This window comes from Pan troglodytes, chromosome 2, assembly GCF_028858775.2.
Source record: "Pan troglodytes isolate AG18354 chromosome 2, NHGRI_mPanTro3-v2.0_pri, whole genome shotgun sequence".
In the NCBI taxonomy this organism is placed as follows: Eukaryota; Metazoa; Chordata; class Mammalia; order Primates; family Hominidae; genus Pan; species Pan troglodytes.
Genome location: NC_086015.1, coordinates 40,961,309 through 40,980,520, shown reverse-complemented (window position 1 = coordinate 40,980,520; position 19,212 = coordinate 40,961,309). Strand labels below are relative to the sequence as shown.

Genomic DNA, 19,212 nt, shown 5'->3' with positions numbered 1-19,212 from the left:
ACCACACCCGGCTAATTTTTCTGTTTTTTTGTAGCGATGAGGTCTCACTACGTTGCTTAGGCTGGTCTCAAACTCCGGGACTCAAATGATCTGCCTGCCTCTGCCTGCCAAAGTGCTGGGATTACAGGCCTGAGCCACCATGCCCAGCCTCCTTTTCTTTCATTAGTTATTTTGGTTTCATATATATTTCTGTATATTGCTAATTCTTAATTTATCAACTGTAGCCATTGTCTACTTATTGCTTATGATTAATAAGGATTTAACTAATTAATACCACCCCATTTCTCCTTTTCTTCTTTTTACCATGACTTTTGTTGTATCATTGGTTTTCTTTCCATTGATTACTTTTATACATTTAGATTCTGTTCTTAAACTATTTGTTTTTAATTCTGTCAATTTTCACTAATGTCTCTTGACTTTTTTCCCCTACCCTTGCCTCCATCTCTTTTCCTACTTCTACCTTCTGGTTTCTGTGAGCTTCACTTTGATATTTACATTGTTGAGGTTGAAAATTTACATTCTGTTCAGAAATCATACCTGAACCCCCATCCTTTGTCTGTAGGTTGATGAGTTGATGACACAAATTTAAAATTACTAAAAATATTAAATTGTTATGACATTATGTTTTCCTCTATAATTATGTCATCACCCTAGACCTCTCAAAGGACAATATTCCTAGAAAATTCTATGATGGGCCAGGTGCGGTGGCTCACGCCTATAATCCCAGCACTTTGGGAGGCTGAGGTTGGCAGATCACTTGAGTTGGGGAGTTCAAGACCAGCCTGACAAACAGGGTGAAACCCTGTCTCTACTAAAAAATACAAAAATTAGCCAGGTGTTGTGGCGGGCACCTGTAATCCCAGCTGCTTGGGACGCTGAGGCATGAGAATCACTTGACCCCGGGAGGCAGAGGTTGCAGTGAACTGAGATCACCACTGCACTCCAGCCTGGGCGACAGAGTGATACCCTGTCTCAAAAAAAAAAAAAAAAAAAAAAAAAAAAAAAGAAAATTGCATGATGGATTCTCTTTTCTTAAAGAACCACAGTTGCCCAAATTCATACCACATTTGTTTATTTCAAGTTTGGATCATAACTTTCCTGTCTTAGAATTTTTATAATTTTTCCCTCATCAGGAGAAGCAAAAGCCTTCTTCATGAAAGCACTGATATCTATTAGTTCCTTACTCTAAAATTGTTCAGGGTCTATTCTAGAAGTCTTAAGAATATCTTTGTGTTGTATGAAAGGGGAGAAGGTTAGTACTCCCCTTGACAAGGAAGGAAGAAGCCCTCAGGCCTGACAACACACATACGGTTAAGGCATTGCCACCTAGTTCGTGGCATCTAACCATCGTTTTTTCACACACCGGGGCCTGTTGTGGGGTAGGGGAGCGGGGAGGGATAGCATTAGGAGACATACCTAATGTAAATGAGGAGTTAATGGGTGCAGCACACCAACATGGCACATGTATGCATATGTAACAAACCTGCATGTTGTGTGCATGTACCCTAGAACTTAAAGTATAATAAAAAATATATATATTTTTTAAAAAAGAATATCTTTTTGGAGCACATGGACCTCCTGTTTTAATTTGAATAGATTTCTTTCAAACCCCACTGCAAGCAGTCATCCTGGGGTTTCTTTTTATTAGATTAACAGGGTTAGTACTATCATCTTCTGTTTTCTACATACTCCTCACACTTGGTTTCCTGGCCAACATATTCAATTATCTCCTTCAGATAGCGTAAATAGTAGATAAACCCTGAATCCTTACAGGTGTAAGAATGGCTTTAGTTTGTCCTCAGTCTTGATAGCTAGCTTGTCTAAGTTTGGATTTCTAGGCAGAATTATTTTCCCACCCAACTCTGAAGGTGTGCTCCATTAATTAATTAAGGAACATTTAAGATTGTGAAATAGAACACATATATACAAAAAACACAAATGTGTATCTTAATGAATTGTTATACAGTAAATATTTATATAACCACCATCCAGGCCATAAAACAAAATTTTGTCAAAATCTTAGAAGTCTACATCAACATTTTCCACCTTTGGCCCACTGGTCTCTTTCCAATTCCAATGTTCCTCTTTCCTGTTAGAAATATCCACAATTACGAGACTCTGTCTCAAAAAAAAAGAGGCCAGGCACAGTGGCTCATGCCTGTAATCCCAGCACTTTGGGAGGCCGAGGTGGGCGGATCATGAGGTCAGGAGATCGAGACCATCCTGGCCAACATGGTGAAACCCTGTCTCTACTAAAATACAAAAAATTAGCTGGGCGTGGTGGTGCACACCTGTAATCCCAGCTACTAGGGAGGCTGAGGCAGGGTAATCACTCGAACCTGGAGGCGGAGATTGCAGTGAGCTGAGATCATGCCACTGCACTCCAGCCTGGCGACAGAATGAGACTCTGTCTCAAAAAAAAAAAAAAAAAAATCCACAATTCTGAATTTTATGGAAATAACTTTCTTGCTTTATAAAAATAATGTTATCAAATAAATATGCTTCTCTACACATATAATTTAGTTTGCTTATTTTTGAGCTTCACGTAAATGGAATAATACAGCATATATTATTTTGAGTCTGGCTTTATTTGCTTAGCATTATGTTTTGAAATTCATCCATGTTGTTGGATGTACCTACAGTTCATTCATTTCCATTGCTGTTCAGTATTACATTGGATTAGTCTAATACAATGTGTATATCTCTTCTACTAGTGATAGATATTTATTAATAGGTTGGTTCCAGTTTGAGGCTGTCATGAATAATGCTGCTAGGAAGATCTTTGTATGAGTTTTCTCATCCTGATGTGAAAGAAATTTTTTTTTTTTTTTTGAGACAGAGTCTCGCACTGTCGCCCGGGCTGTAGCGTAATGGCGTGATCTAGGCTCCTTGCAACCTTTGCCTCCCGGGTTCAAGCAATTCTCTTGCCTCAGCCTCCCGAGTAGCTGGGATTACAGGTGCCCGCCACCATGACCAGCTAATTTTTTGTATTTTTTAGTGGAGACAGGGTTTCACTGTGTTGGCCAGGCTGGTCTCAAACTCCTGACTTCGTGATCTGCCCGCCTCGGCCTCCCAAAGTGCTGGGATTACAGGCGTGAGCCACCGCGCCCGGCCGAAAGAAAATTTTTGACTGCTTGTTCTGTCAGTTACTGAGATAATTTTGTTCAAATCTCCCGCAAGCATTGTGAGTTTCTCTTCATGATTCTGACAGCTTTTGCTTTATACATGTCAAGGCAATAATATTTGGTACATACATATTTTGTACCAATGTTAATTATTCCTGATGACTTGAAGCTTTTATCATAATTAAGTGGTCCTCTCTAATTTTTTTGTCCTAAATTGTTTTGTCTCATATTAATAAAGCTAGACCAGTTTTCTTTCATTTTTTTTTATCGTGGTAAAATACACATAATATAAAAATTTCCATTTTAACCATTTTATTTACTTTTTTTAGAGGCAAGGTCTTGCTCTGTTGCCCAGGCTGGAGTGCAGTTGCATGATCATGAAACCGCCTTTGCAAAATTGTAACTGAGGAAATTATGACAATGAAAGAAATCAGACCTAAATAACTCCACCTTGCTTCTAACCTTATTTAAGCTGTCTTTGTTCATTCCTGCGAGTAGGCCAAACTAACCTTGGGAAGGAATTCAGTTCATGGTTTGACCCTGAAACAAAATTAATAACAGCCCTTTCCTGAAAAGACCCCCTTCTTGCCTGGGGACCAGTCTGCCTTTGCGAACTAACAAATTAGCTACAAGATTAGAAATTACAGTTTAGGGATCATGCCACCTCTGGCGCCTAGAGTCTGAACTTCCCCTAATTTCTTCTGGGGATAACATCACTATTGTAAAACCTAAGATCAGTGCTTGAGATATTTGCAGACCCTACACTCAATGGATCAGCTGACACCACTCAGACCAGGAATCTGGCTCAACCAGTTCTGCCATCACACCCAAGAACAGAAGACAGCAAGAAAAACTCACTTCAACCCCCTATGATTCCATCTCTAACCTGACCAATCAGCACTCCCCACTTCCCAAACTCCTACCTGCCAAATTATCTTTAAAAACCCTGATCCCTGAATGCTTGGGGAGACTGATTTGAGTAATAATAAAACTCCGGTTTCTCGCACAGCCAGCTCTGTGTGAATTACTCTTTCTCCATTGCAGTTATCCTGTCTTGATAAATCGGCTCTGTCTAGGCAGCGGGCAAGGTGAACCCATTGGGTGATTACAATCAGAGTTCACTGTAACTTCGAACTCCAAGGCTCATGCCATCCTCCCTCCTTGTCCTCCCAAAGTGCTAGGATTAGATTACAGGCATGAGCCACTGTTCCCAGCCCCATTTTAACAATTTTAAAGTGTACAATTCAGTGGTATTAAGTACATTCATGATTATCACTATCTAGTTCCATAACTTAATAATAAAAAAAAACCACTCTATGTCCATTAAATAATAACTGCCAATCTTCTCCTCTGTTCAGCCCCTGCTAACCACTATTCCATTTCCTGTCCTTATGAAAATGACTATTCTGTGTACCTCACATGCATAGAATTATACAATAGTTCCCTTTTTGTATCTGACTGTATTCACTTAGCATAAAGTTTCCAAGGTTCATCCATGTTGTATGTGTTTGTACTTCATTCGTTTTATGGCTGAATATATCCCATTATATACACATTTTGTTTATCTGTTCATGAGCTGGTGGACATTTCAGTTGTTTCTACTTTTTGGTCAAGAAAAAAACAGGTGAATTGGACTTCATCAAAATGAAAAACTTTTGTGTATCAAAGGACACTATGAGGAGAATGAAAAGGCATCCCACAGAATGGGAGAAAATATTTGCAAATCATGTATCAGGTAAGTGATTAATATCCAGAATACATAATGAACTCCTACAACTCAACAACAAAACTGAACAACCCAGTTAAAAATGGACAAAGGGCTTGAATAGCCATTTCTCCAAAGATATCCAAATGACTAATAAACACATGAAAAGATGCTCAACATCACTACTCATTAGGGAAATGCAAATTAAAACCACAATGAATGTCACTTCCCATGTACTAGGATAGCTATTTTTTAAAAAGAAAAATAAGTATTGGCAAGGATATGGAGAAACTGGAACCCTCACATTTTGCTGGTGGAAATGCAAAATGGTGCAACTGCTTTGGGTACAGCTTGATATTTTTCCAAAAAGTTAAATTACCACGTGATTCTACAATTCCACTCCTAGGTATATACTCCAAAGAACTGAAAACATATACTTAAACAGGCATGTGTACACATGTGTTTATAGTAGCACCATTCACAATAGCCAAAAGGTGGAAACAGCCTAAATGTCCCTCCACAGGTTAATAGATAAACAAATTTTGATATATAAATACCATGGAATATTATTCAGCTATAAAAAGAAATGAAGTACTGATGCATGCTGCAACATGGCTGAAACTCCAGAGCATTATGCTACATTGTGAAAGAATCCAGACAAAAAAGGTCACATATTATATGACTCTGTATACTTGAAATATCTAGAATAGATAAATTCATAGAGTCAGGGCCGGGCTTGGTGGCTCATGCCTGTAATCCCAGCACTTTGGGAGGCCACGGCGGGCTGATCGCCTGGGATCAGGAGTTCGAGACCAGCCTGGCCAAAATGGTGAAACCCCATGTCTACTAAAAATACAAAAATTAGCCAGGCATGATGGCAGGCACCTGTAGTCCCAGCTACTTGGGAGGCTGAGGCAGGAGAATTGGTTGAACCTGGGAGACAGGTTGCAGTGAGCCGAGATCGCGCCACTGCACTTCAGCCTGGGTGACAGAGTGAGATCCTGTCTCAAAAAAAAAAAAAAAAAAAAAAAAATCATAGAGACAGAATGCAGATTTATGGTTGTCAATGGCGGAGGGGAGAGGGAATGGAAGGAACAGCTTAAGGGGTTTATCGTAGAGTGATGGAAATGCTTTAGAGCTAGGTAGAGGTAGTGGTTGCCTAACACGGTGAATGTATTGAATACCACTGAATTGTTTATTTTAAAATGGTTAGGGCCGGGTGCGGTGGCTCATGCCTGTAATCCCAGCACTTTGGGAGGCCAAGGTGGGCAGATCACTTGAGGTCAGGAGTTCCAGACCGGCCTAGCCAATATGGCAAAACCCCATCTCTACTAAAAATACAAAAACTTAGCTGGGTGTGGTGGCGCATGACTATAATCCCAGCTACTTGGGAGGCTGAGGCAGGGGAATTGCTTGAACCCAAGAGGCAGAGGTTGCAGTGAGCTGACATCATGCCACTGCACTCCAGCCTGGGTAACAGAGCAAGACTTTGTCTCAAAAATAAATAAATAAATAAATAAATAAATAAATAAATAAATAAATAAATAAAATAAAATGGTTCGGCTGGGCCACGTGTGGTGGCTCATGCCTATAATCCCAGCAATTTGGGAGGCCGAAGGGGTGGATTACCTGAGGTCAGGAGTTCAAGACCAGCCCCGCCAACACAGTGAAACCCTGTCTCTACTAAAAATACAAATATTGGACTCCCTGTAGTCTCAGTTACTTAGGAGGCTGAGGCAGGAGAATCGCTTGAACCCAGGAGGTGGAGGTTGCAGTGAGCTGACATCAAGCCAATGCACTCCAGCCTGGGCAACAGAGCAAGACTCCATCTTAAAAAATAATAAAAATAAAATAAAATAAAATGGTTAGGCCAGCACGGTGGCTCACACCTGTAATCCCAGCAATTTGGGAGGCTGAGGTGGGTGGATCACCTGAGGTCAGAAGTTCGAGACCAGCCCAGTCAACATGGTGAAACCCCATCTCTACTAAAATTACAAAAACCAGCCAGGCATGGTGATGTGCACCTGTGATCCCAGCTACTCTAGAGGCTGAGGCATGAGAATCACTTGAACCCAGGAGGCAGAGGCTACAGTGAACCAGGACTGTGCCACCGCACTCTAGCCTGGGCGACAGAGTAAGACCTCTGTCTCAAAACAATAAATAAATAAATAAATAAAATGGTTAATTTTAAGTTATGTGAATTTCACCTTGGTAAATTATTTTATTTATTTATTTATTTATTTACTTACTTATTTATTTATTGAGATGGAGTCTTGCTCTGTCGCCAAGCTGGAGTGCTGTGGCGTGATCTCGGCTCACTGCAACCTCCAACTCCCTGATTCAAGCGATTCTCCTGCCTCAGCCTCCTGAGTAGCTGGGATTACAGGCACATACCACCACACCCAGCTAATTTTGTTTGAATTTTTAGTAGAGATGGGGTTTCACCATGTTGGCCAGGCTGGTCTCGATCTCCTGACCTCATGATCCGACCACCTCGGCCTCCTAAAGTGCTGGGATTACAGGCGTGAGCCACTGTGCCCAGCCAATAAATTATTTTAAAAAATATTATCTTAGGTCAGGAGGAGTGGCTCACGCCTGTAATCCCAGCACTTTGGGAGGCCAAGGCAGGTGGATCACCTGAGGTCAGGAGTTCATGACCAGCCTGGACAACATGGCAAAATCCTGTCTGTACTAAAAATACAAAAATTAGGGCCAGGCACAGTGGCTCACGCCTGTAATCCCAGCATTTTGGGAGGCTGAGGCAGGCGGATCACCTGAGGTCGGGAGTTCAAGACCAGCCTGACCCACATGAAGAAACCCCATCTCTACTAAAAATACAAAATTAGCAGGGCGTGGTGGCACATGCCTGCAATTCCAGCTCCCTGGGAGGCTGAGGTAGGAGAATGGCTTGAACCCAGGAGGCAAAGGTTGCAGTGAGCCAAGATCACGCCATTGCACTCCAGCCTGGGCAACAAGAGTGAAACTCAGTCTAAAAAAAAAAAAAAAATATATATATATATATATATATATATATATATGTATAAAGATTAGCTGGGTGTGGTGGTGTATGCTTGTAGTCCCAGCTACCCAGGAGGATGAGGCATGAGAATCGCTTGAACCCGGGAGGCAGAGGTTGCAGCGAGCCGAGATCGTGCCACTGCACTTCAGCCTGGGGGATAGAACAAGACTCTGTCTCCAAAAAATAAAAATAAGAAATAAAATAAAATTTTATCTTGGTCTATTAAGGCTGCTGTAACAAAATACCGTAGACTGGGTAATTTGTAAATAATAGAAATTTAAGGCTGGGCACGGTGGCTCATGCCTGTAATCCCAACACTTTGGGAGGCTGAGGCGGGTGGATCACCTGAGGTCAGGAGTTTGAGACCAGCCTGGCCAACATGACAAAACCCTGTCCCTACTAAAAATACAAAATTAGCTGGGTATGGTGGTGCATGCCTGTAATTCCAGCTACTCGGGAGGCTGAGGCCGGAGAATCACCTAAGCCTGGGAGGCAGAGGTTGCTGTCAGCCGAGATTGTACCGCTGAACTCCAGCCTGGATGACAGAGCAAGACTACGTCTCAATACATACATACATACATACATACATACATACATACATACATACATAAAAATAAATAGAAATTGATTTCTCACAGTTCTGGAGGTTGGGAAGTCCAAGATCAAGGCACCAGCAGGTTTGGTGTCTGGTGATAGCTTGCTCTCTGCTTCATCAATGACACCTCTTTGCTACATCCTCACATGGTGGAAATGTAGAAGGGCAAAGAGGACAAACAGACTCCCTCAAACCCTTCTATAAGGCTAATCCCTCATGGATGGGATTGGTCATGACCCAATCACCTCTTAAAGGCCCTGCCTCTTACTACTATTGCATTGGAGATTTTCAATATGAATTTTGGAGGGACACAAACATTCAAACCATATCAAATGAATATCCAAGTACCTTATTTTCCTTGGAGTGGTTGTAAATGGTACTGCATTTTGTTGTTGTTGTTTTTGTTTGTTCGTTTTTGTTTTGAGACAGGGTCTTGCTCTGTTGCCCAGGCTGGAGTGCAGTGGCACAATCTTAGCCCACTGCAGCCTCGACTTCCTGGGCTCAAGCTCTCCTCTCACCTCAGGCTTCTGAGTAGCTGGAACTACAGGCACACGCCACCATGCCCAGTGAATTTTTGTATTTTTTGTAGAGACAGGGTTTCGTCATGTTGCCCAGGCTAGTGTTGAACTCCTGACCTCAAGTGTTTCACCTGCTTAGGCCTCCCAAAGTGCTTGGATTATAGATGTAAGCCACCGTGACCAGTGGTTCTGTGGACCAGTGGTTCTGTGTTTGAAAGTATGGGGTTTTTTTTTCTTTTTCTTTTTTCTTTTTTTTGAGACAGAGTTTCACTCTTTCGCCCAGGCTGGAGTGCAGTGGCATGATCTCGACTAGTGCAACCTCCTCCTTCCGGTTTCAAGCGATTCTCCTGCCTCAGCCTCCAGAGTAGCTGGGATTGCAGGTGCCCGCCACCAAGCCTGGCTAATTTTTGTAATTTTTTTTCTGTTTCCAAGACCATCTCTATTACTTCTGGGGACATATTTTTTATGTTTATTTATCTTTATCTTTCATGAATAGTTTTTCCTCAAATGTGTGGAGTCCCTTGGTTGACTAATCATATCTAACAATGAAGAGACAGGGAGGCTGAATGAGCTGGCTCTGCACACATTAAGGTAGTTGAATGGGTTTAATTGGCAAGGAGATGGGGAGGGAGCCAAATGCCATAAAGAGAAGGGCTTTACTCGGCACATACCTCTTTTCTAGCTGGCGTATTGCCACTATGAAGGCCGAATCTTCCTGAGTGAAGCTCTGGAAACACTGTGTCTGAATCCCACACTTTTCATTACATGAGCCAGTACATCTCCATTTAAGCTAATTTGAGTCAAGTTCTCCTTTACTTAAAACCAAAAGCATTTTAACCTGCTTTAAATTTCCTTCGCTTAACCTGAAATACATCTCTTTCCATATCAGATAGTGTCCAACAATTCCTTATGGCTAATGGTCCATGGAGAGTAAAAACAAAGCCAGATCTTTTGTTTTGTTTTTTCAAAAAAAAAAAAAAAACCAAAAAAACAGAGTCTCGCTCTGTCGCCCAGGCTGGAGTGCAGTAGTGCAATCTTGGCTCACTGCAACCTCCGCCGCCTGGGTTCAAGTGATTCTCCTGCCTTCTGAGTAGCTGGGATCACAGCCTTCTGAGTAGCTGGGATTATAGGCATGCACCACCACTCCTGGCTATTTTTATATTTTTAGTAGAGACGAGGTTTGGCCATGTTGGCTAGGCTGGTCTCGAACTCCTGACCTCAAGTGATCCGCCCGCCTTGGTCTCCCAAAGTGTTGGGATTACAGGCGTGAGCCATCGCACCTGGCCAGGATAGTTATTTTGAATTGTTTGCTAATCATTAATAGTCACTGTTTTAGGGCGGTGGAATTATGGGTGAAAATTTTCTACTCTCACTTTTCTGAAAAAGTGATAAAACGTTTTTGGAACTTTAAAAAAAAACGTGCTATATCATCTTTCTATAAGTCCACTAAGCAGATATTTTTTTTAAAGCACCTGCAGTATGTAAGGCCCTATGGAGGAAGCAAAGTTGAATAAACCTCTGTCCCTAAAGAGGAGGAAAACACAGAAGGAATACACATGAAGGAGGGAGGGCCTGGTTGATTGTGAACTGAGTTGCGTATGGTCTTCTTTGCTTGACCCCAGCTAATGTAAAGATAAATCTCTGTATGATATTTAGATGTCATTAAAGTTGGATCTGTAAACGTGCTGAGCTTGAGTACAATTTCCATCCACTTATGTTAAGGTAAAATGTGAGCCTGCCAGTAAGTCGTGTAGCTGCACACTCCCACCGCACGGTGGCGGCATACCTAAATGGAAGGAGCAGCTCCTAGTGTAAAGTCTCTGCAGGACTGAAGCTAGGGAAAAGAAGCAACAGTGATATCACCATAGGAAACAAACACCTTTACAAGTGTGGCAATGGTTCAAGATGGCTGTCAGCAGAGTCCTCGAAGCACTTTCTTATGCTTATCCCACCACCTCAGTTGTCCCTACACAACTGTCTCCTCACAGTTCCCCTTTAAGAATACTTTATTATAATTATTTTATTTCATTTGTTGTCTTACTTGCCACCCCTACCGTTCTCGCCGTCAGAGACCACCGCAGGCTTTCTGACCTTTGGGCCTTTAGTTTCATTTCCAGACTGTTCTTCCTTTTTCCTCCCCTTCCCTATGAGAATTAGTTTCCCAGTTCAAATGCAAATTCCTTAGCCATCCTGCTGAAAATTGTTTTCCTCCACTCCTAAGCTCTTATGATGACAAACTTATTGTCATGAATACTAATGTGTAATTATATCTAGTAGCTTCCTGACATTGGTTTAATTACTGATCTGTGCTGTTTATTCATTCATTCCACAAGCATTGTGTCAGCAAAGTGCCAGGGAGCTGGGAACACAGAATGAACAAGATAAAATCCTAGACTTTGAGGTGCTCACCCTCTAGTGACAGATGACAGACAGTTATAAAATGATGTGATAAGGGCTGTAATAGAGGCATGAATAAGGAGTATTGAGCAGGGAGTGGTGAAAATGGGGAGGCTGGGCTGTCTATCTGGGAAAGTCCAGGTTTACACATGGGAGGTGATGATAAAGATGAGTCATGAAGGACTCATCACAAGTTTTGGAGTTTGCCAGATAGAAGGAGGTGGGAATGTCATATCAGGCCACAAAAATAACAGTTCATGAAAATACCACTAGTTCTTCAAACTGGAGTTCAGTAAGTTCAGGGCAAACCAGGTGTAGGATAGCTTCAGGCTTCCTCATCTTGCCAACTAGATCTGATAGAGGTAGTTGGTTTTATTTGTGGTAATAAACTTGCCAAACTCTCTGGCTTGTCTGTGGCTGAGTTTTATTTGGTAGACACTGTGTCGAAATTTTGAATTAGTTGAACAGGATCTTTCACATAATTAAATCAAGTTTTCCAGTTTCTATCAGAAAATCAAAAGTTTTTTGACATCAAGCCCACCATCTCCATGGCAACAATTAGCTGGAGCCACTTTAGAAGGAGTCTGGCTGTCCCAGTTTGCTGTAGACCTTACCTCTCCTGGGCACTTACACCTACCTGGCCAGACACATTTAGTTGTGATATTTGCCTGACCTCTGTAGACAGCTGAATGTGACCTCTGTTTTGAGACATCTGGGGGCCCCAGTTACAGGAGTAAGCCAGGATTCTTTTTTTTTTCTTATTATACTTTAAGTTGTAGGGTGCATGTGCACAATGTGCAGGTTTGTTACATATGTATACAAGTGCCATGTTGGTGTGCTGCACCCATTAACTCGTCATTTACATTAAGTATATCTCCTAATGCTTTCCCTCCTCCCTCCCCCCATAAGTCAGGATTCTTAAGAAATCTGGTGCAGATCCCCTTTGTGGAGGTGATAATGAAGGGGAAGAAGGAAGGGGGAACAGGAGTTGACCCAGCTGCTGAGGTTGGTTGTGTAGAGCGCCACCCAGAGGGGGATGGGTCAGAGCACAAAAAGAGAAAGAGGCAGTAGTCCCTGTGGCTGGGGCCTACAGGAGGAACAGAGTGATGCATGAAGATGCCCAGGACCTATTCCTTGGACATTAATCCTGACCTGTGGGGGTAAGAGTGATAGGTCCACCCCTGACTGTCCTGGGAGCTGGGGCAAGAGTTCAAATGGAGATGCAGAGCCCATAGCCTGCTCCCTTTCTCTTCATATCCTTACCTCTGTCCCATAGAATAAGGTACACATGTGTGTGGACACCCGAGGCCATAAATCCAAGTTCTGTCCACAGCTTCCCTAGTTGCTGGCAAATAGCTGGCCCTTGGTCAACCGTTGAACCTGGGGGTATGTGCACTGCTACGTGGCCCACTCTCAGAAAGATAGACACAAGAACCAGGCCTGACCAGACTCTTAAATAAGTCTCAGAGCTGTTTTGGCAGGAAATTTTGGGGTCTAGGTACCCCAAATGTGTTCTAGAAGCTAGGTGTGGACTCTAGATGGGCACATCCCCTTGGGCTGGTAGACTCCTCATCCCCTATGGAGGGGCATGGTCAGAAGAGAGCCAGAGTCCTAGAGCCTTATAAATTCGAGGGCAAGGGCTGAAATATTGTCAGGAACAGGGATGCACTTGGGTTACTATGGGTAATGGGGTCTGCGTTAGTGTGCTAGGCCTACTGTAACAGAGTACCACAAATGGGTGGCTTCAAACAACAGATACTTATTCTCTCACAGTTCTGGAGGCTAGACGTCCAAAATTAAGGTGTTGGCAGGATTCGTTCTTTCTGAGGGCTCTGAGGGAGAATCTATTCCACACCTCTCTCCTGGCTTCTGGCGACAGCTGGCAATGGTTGGCTTGCAGATACATCACTCTAATCTCTGCTTCCATCTTCATGTGGCATTCTCTGTTTCTCTGTGTCTGCACATGGCCATTTTCTTAAAAGGATACAAGTCATATTACATTAGGGGCTCCCCCTATTCCAGAATGACCTCATTTTAACTAATTATACCTGCAACAACCCTACTTGCAAATAAGGCCATATTCTGAAGTAGTGGGAGTGAAGACTTCAACATATCCTTATTGGGGGACACAGTTCAGCCCACAAGAGAGTCTATCATCAAGTCCCAGGCACCGACAAGGGAAGTAGGACTCACAAGTTTGCAGAAACCACCTTGCAGCCAGGCCTCCTACAGCTTGGGAACAAGGTGGATGATCCCCCAGGACAGCTTGGTTCTCCTTGACTCTTTCTTTCTTTTTTTTAAACGGGTTCTTACTCTGTCACCCAGGCTGGAGTGCCGTGGCATGATCTCAGTTCACTACAATCTCCACCTCAAGCGATCCTCCCCCCTCAGCCTCCTGAGTAGCTGGGAGCACAGGTGCATGCAACCACACCCGGCTAATTTTTTGTCTTTTTGTTAGAGACAGGATTTCACCATGTTGCCCAGGCTGGCTCATTGACTTGTACTAATAGATTTACTGATCATCTAATAGCACGGCGCCCCGTCCCTCCTCTTCAGCTTCAGTCACTCCTGCTGCTTTCCCAAGCAACTGCCTTCACTCTGTGTATCTCTTTCTCGACCTGATGGCTTCAGCTGAATCTGGCCCTGTGGCCCCTGTAGCTGCTCTTTCATTGTTTTTCATCTTTTGCTCCCACTATCAGTCGCCCCTAACTTCCAGTTCAAACTGCTGAGAGATGGTCTTGTCCAGAAAATTGCTGTGGTCCCTGTTGGCATAGCTTTCTCACCAGTTTTCCTCAGGGGAAAATGGATAATCTGCATATTGTCTGCCCTAGGGATAGGTGCCTGCCCACTCAGGTCCAAGTAGCTGTGTCCCTGGTATCCATGGCCAGTTATCTCAGAGGAAGCAGTCTAGGTGGTTTATTAGCTGGTGGCTAAGGGCAGGACAGTTGCCCATTGCTTCCCCTAAGACAAGGTTTCCCAACCTTGGCATTACTGACATTTTGGGCTGAATAACTCATTGTTGTGGGGTACAGACCTGTCCGTTCTAGACTGTTTAGCAGCATCCCTGGCCACCACCTAACAGATGCCAGAAAAACCCTTTACCCTTCCTGCAGAATTATGACAATCAAAAATGTTTATAGACTTTGCTAAATATTCCCTAGGGGAAAAATCACCCTTGGTTGAGAACCACTGTTCTAAGGGTATGGGAGATACCAGAATTAGCCCATCCATGTGGGTGTAGTAGGTAGTCAGGACTGTGAATGTGAAGGCTATTGATTATATATCTACCCTCTCAGGGCTGACTCAGAGACTGAGAGAAGTAGCTTCTGCTAAGGGCAAGGGTCAGATAGAGCATTGATGGGTTCATAGATGAATAGCTGTGCTCATTCAAAATGGGGAAATAAAGACAGAGTAGTGTGTGTGCGTGTTTGTGTGTGTGTGTGTGTGTGTGTTGCAGCTGCATGGACTTGAGTGAGCATATTTATTGGTTTACTCTTTGTGTATGTATACATTTTTGAGAATGTGCAATTCCCTGTGTGGGCAAAGGTATCTGTGTGAGGGCATATATATATGTGTGTATCTCAAGGTTGGACTGTAAATAGTCCATGCTGCCCCTCCTATGTTATCAGGATAGATTAGTGTCATATATGACACACCTCATTGGCATTCTCGGATTCTTACCCTTAGACAAGGTAAGAATCAGTTCCACTGAAGTTGAAATGGAAAACAACTTCTGCTGCAGTGTTTTTTGTTGTTGTTGTTGTTGTTGCTGTATAAACCTGTCTGCCTGTAAGCATATGTAATAGATAATGCTCCCAGTGGTCTCCAGTGACATTATCCTTGAGCATCAGAATCCAGGACTAAGCTCAGGGTCCAAGAGACACACAGCCAAGCCTATTCTGAACTTGTCTCTGTTTTCTAGTCTTAGCCTTTTGACCAAGTGGTTATATAGCAGATTGCTTAACTTTTAATTTCTTTAGTTTTCCTTTCTGTAAAATGCAGATATTAATACCCTTCTTAGAAGACTATTTTAAGAACAACTTACATTATCATAAGGAATTTAAAGAATAGTGTTACAGAAATGTTGAATGAAGATAAATCGTCCTTCCTCCTGTATTTGCATTATTTAAGTTTTTCTCTTTTAAAAAAATCAACTGATATTTATTTCTGTACTGCATGCTCCTGGTCATCTAAGTATTTGTCTTTTTTACTTGGTTAGCTATCTGGGTACACAGAGTTTGGTCTATGGTCTTCACTTGGTATAGTGGCTACCATGGCATAACTCAATAGTCATTTGTTTCTGTTGATTTTTTTTTTTTTTTTTGACAGAGTCGTGCTCTGTTACCCAGGCTGGCATGGCCTCGGCCCACTGCAACCTCCTCCTCCTGAGTTCAAGTGATTCTCCTGCCTCAGCCTCCCAAGTAGCTGGGATTACAGGCACCTGCCATCACACCCGGCTAATTTTTAAAAAATTTTTTAAATTTTTTATTTTTTGAGATGGAGTTTTGCTCTTGTTGCTCAGGCTGGAGTGCAATGGTGGGATCTTGGCTCACTGCAACCTCTGCCTCCTGGGTTCAAGTGATTCTCCTGCCTCAGCCTCCTGAGTAGCTGGGATTACAGGCATGTGCCACCACGCCTGGTTAATTTTGCATTTTTAGTACAGACGGGATTTCTCCATGTTGGTCAGGGTGGTCTTGAACTCCCGACCTCAGGTAATCTGCCCACCTCAGCCTCCCAAAGTGCTGGGATTACAGGTGTGAGCCACCATGCCCAGCCTGCTGATGTTTTTGACAGTGATGATTCTGGCCTGCCTACATCCCGAAGATTATCTGACAACTTTCAGTTATTCAGTGTTATTAAAATGGGTCCTTGGATACTTTCAAATGAGAAGAGCTTACCTTTCTTTCAACCAACCACCACATGTGAGAAGCAGAAAGATAGGTGGGGCAAGGCCATGCCCTCAAGATATTATAGTAAGGGATAAGCCACAGACTCAGAAGATAGAGACCTGTGGACACCCTAGTTGGGTGATTTTCTTATCCTTTGAAATTAATACTTTAAAATTTGTGTTCAGTCTGTCTACAGAGGAGAGACTGAGCAGTGTCTGGGCAAAGGCAGTGGACAAAAGACTTTACTGGAATATCAGCCTTTCCTCTGTGGTCCAGGAAATTTTATTTCGGACCTGACTCTTTACACTGCTTAGCACAAGCAGAACCCTGCATCTAATAGGACCTACTCCTGTTGGAAAGCAGTTGAGTCACCTGCTATTGTTAGTGAACTTGTCCTTTGGATTGGTTCTCCATCAGTCCTGCCTCCAGCCCCCAAACCAACTGGTATTTCCAAAAGCTCTTTCCAATCCCATATAAAACTCTCTCCAGAGTTTTGGTAGATAAAACTCTTCATCTTGTTAGCTTTCCAGGAATGTTTTGGGGCTTGTTGGAGGTGAGTAGCATAGGCAGTTGCCCAGACAAATCACGCCTTGATCTGTCTCTGCAATCTAAGGCCTTAAGGGAGTGATATCAGGTGCCACAGAGCAAAAGCCTAGGGAGGCATGGGAGTGGGGGTTGTGGAATGGGGAGAAGAAGCATTATCGAGCACATTCTCCAAAAGACAGGACTTTCAACCATTTAAAAAAATATAGTAGGACTATGGTGAATTGAAAACAAGTATTTGTTTTTTCTTCCTCCTGAAACCCCACTAAATTGTTAAAAGGCATACGGAGAGGAAGAACAGGAGAGAAGGCAACAGCAACAAAAGCCTGGAAGCTGGAAAGCTATTAGAAAAGTGGGAAATGGGCCGGGCACAATGGCTCATGAGTGTAATTCCAGCATTTTGGGAGGCAGAGGCAGACAGATGACTTGAGGCCAGAAGTTCGAGATCAGCCTGGCCAACATGGTGAAACCCCATCTCTACTAAAAATACAAAAATTAGAACTGGTAGATCGAGAGTAGGGATTCTTAACCTTTCATTTGTTATGCACCTCTTAGCAATCTGATGACATCCATAGACCCCTGCTCAGGATAATATTTTTATTTTTATTATTTATTTATTTATTTATTTATTTTTGAGATGGCGTTTCGCTCTTGTTGCCCAAGCTGGAGTGCAATGGCGCGATCTTGGCTGATTGCAACCTCCGCCTCCCAGGTTCAAGAGATTCTCCTGCCTCAGCCTCCCGTGTAGCTGGGATTACAGGCTCATGCCACCGTGCCTGACTTATTTTTTGTATTTTTAGTAGAAATGGGGTTTCACCATGTTGGCCAGGTTGGTCTCAAACTCCTGACCTCTGGTGATCCGCCCGCCTCGGCCTCCCAAAGTGCTGGGATTATGAGCATGAGCCACTGCGCCCGGCCAGGATAATATTTTTAAATGCATAAAATGAAATGTATAGGATTACAGAGAAAACTATTTATATTGAACTATAATTCTCAACATATTAAAAATAACTCATTTGTAATATAGTATATCTTCTTTATTAATACATTAAACAACAAGATCTAACAGTAGGTCTAATCATAATTATAAAGTAGATAAGCAAAAACAATATTCTGGGGTATCCACAACACTGTAATGGAATATGAAAGAATCCATGATTTCTATTGTTGACAAGGCTTTGGATACAGCTTTTACTGTAGTTTTAGTTTTTTCTTTGTTTTTGCCTACATACATAATCGAACGCAATGCTAAATTTCAGTTAAAGAATAGTGCAGATAAAGATGATAATTATGTTCTTATTCAAATTCACAGACTTCCCAAATTCTCTGTATGGATTTCTGGTTAAGAACTTCTAGTTTAGAGGCTTGCTTAAATTCAGATTCAATATTTTTGGGTAAAAGTTCTTCACTCGTGTTGCTGTGTACTTCCTTTTGCATCACATCAGGAGGCACATAAAATCTGGCTGTCCCACTTTTAATGATGTTGGGATTGGTAAATGAGATTTAAAAAAACCTTGGCCAGATCTATCCTTTCTCCTAGTGTTTTTTTGCTCCATCGATAATCACTGACTACATGGGCTCCCACTTTTTGAATATGGGAAATCAGAGCATTCAGAAAAAAAATATTGTAATGATTAAAGTACACCGACTGTATTTTTTAAAATCCATGAGTCATTTAAAAAATTTGCTGAATCCCAGGGTACCAACTCATTCTGAAACTGGTAAATAAAGGGAGAAAAGCATTTATCCCACTTTTCCTATATGAACTATTTTTCAGGGCAACCAAATGATTGTAGATGGACAGTTCTTTATAAAAGAATTCCAGCTAATAAATGCAGAAAGAATGATATAATTAGAAAAATGATTTTTCTTTTTCTTCTCTTTTTTGGAGACAGGGTCTCTTTCTGTTGCCCAGGCTGGAGTGCAATGGCGCCATTATGGCTTACTGTAGCCTTGAACTCCCAGGCTCAAGCTATCCTCCCACCTCAGCCTCCTGAGTGGCTGGGACTGCAGGCTCATGCCACTATGCCTGGCTAATTTTTGTATTTTTTGTAAAGACAGGGTTTCTCCATGTTTCCCAGGCTGGTCTCAAACTCTTGGGCTCAGGTGATCCCGCCCCACCTTGGCCTCCCAAAGTTCTGGCATTACAGGCATGGGATTAGTCAAACCACCATGCCAGGCCTGATTTTTCTTTTTAATGCTTAATTTCTCATGTTTGAGCAGTGGAAGCCCATTTAAGTTGCTTGCAGGATCCTTGGACACAACCCCATTACTCTTTGGTAGCTTCTTTGCTTTCTGAACAACAAAATGTCCCAAGCTCAACTTGTACATTTCTGCCCCAGACTTAGAATCTTTTTAATTTGCTTTAGAGTCTTGGTTTCTTGTAGAGAAGAATGTTGTTTAGAGATCACTTCCTGGGTG

At 42.5% G+C, this 19,212-nt stretch overlaps 1 non-coding gene across 1 annotated transcript; it reads left to right on the top strand.

Moving 5' to 3' along the window:
* The first annotated feature begins 1,230 nt into the window (after positions 1-1,230).
* On the top strand, positions 1,231-1,356 carry LOC112208838 (U6atac minor spliceosomal RNA). Its single transcript, XR_002943392.2, has one exon. It is a non-coding gene; the product is annotated as a U6atac minor spliceosomal RNA (small nuclear RNA).
* The last annotated feature ends 17,856 nt before the right edge of the window (positions 1,357-19,212 follow it).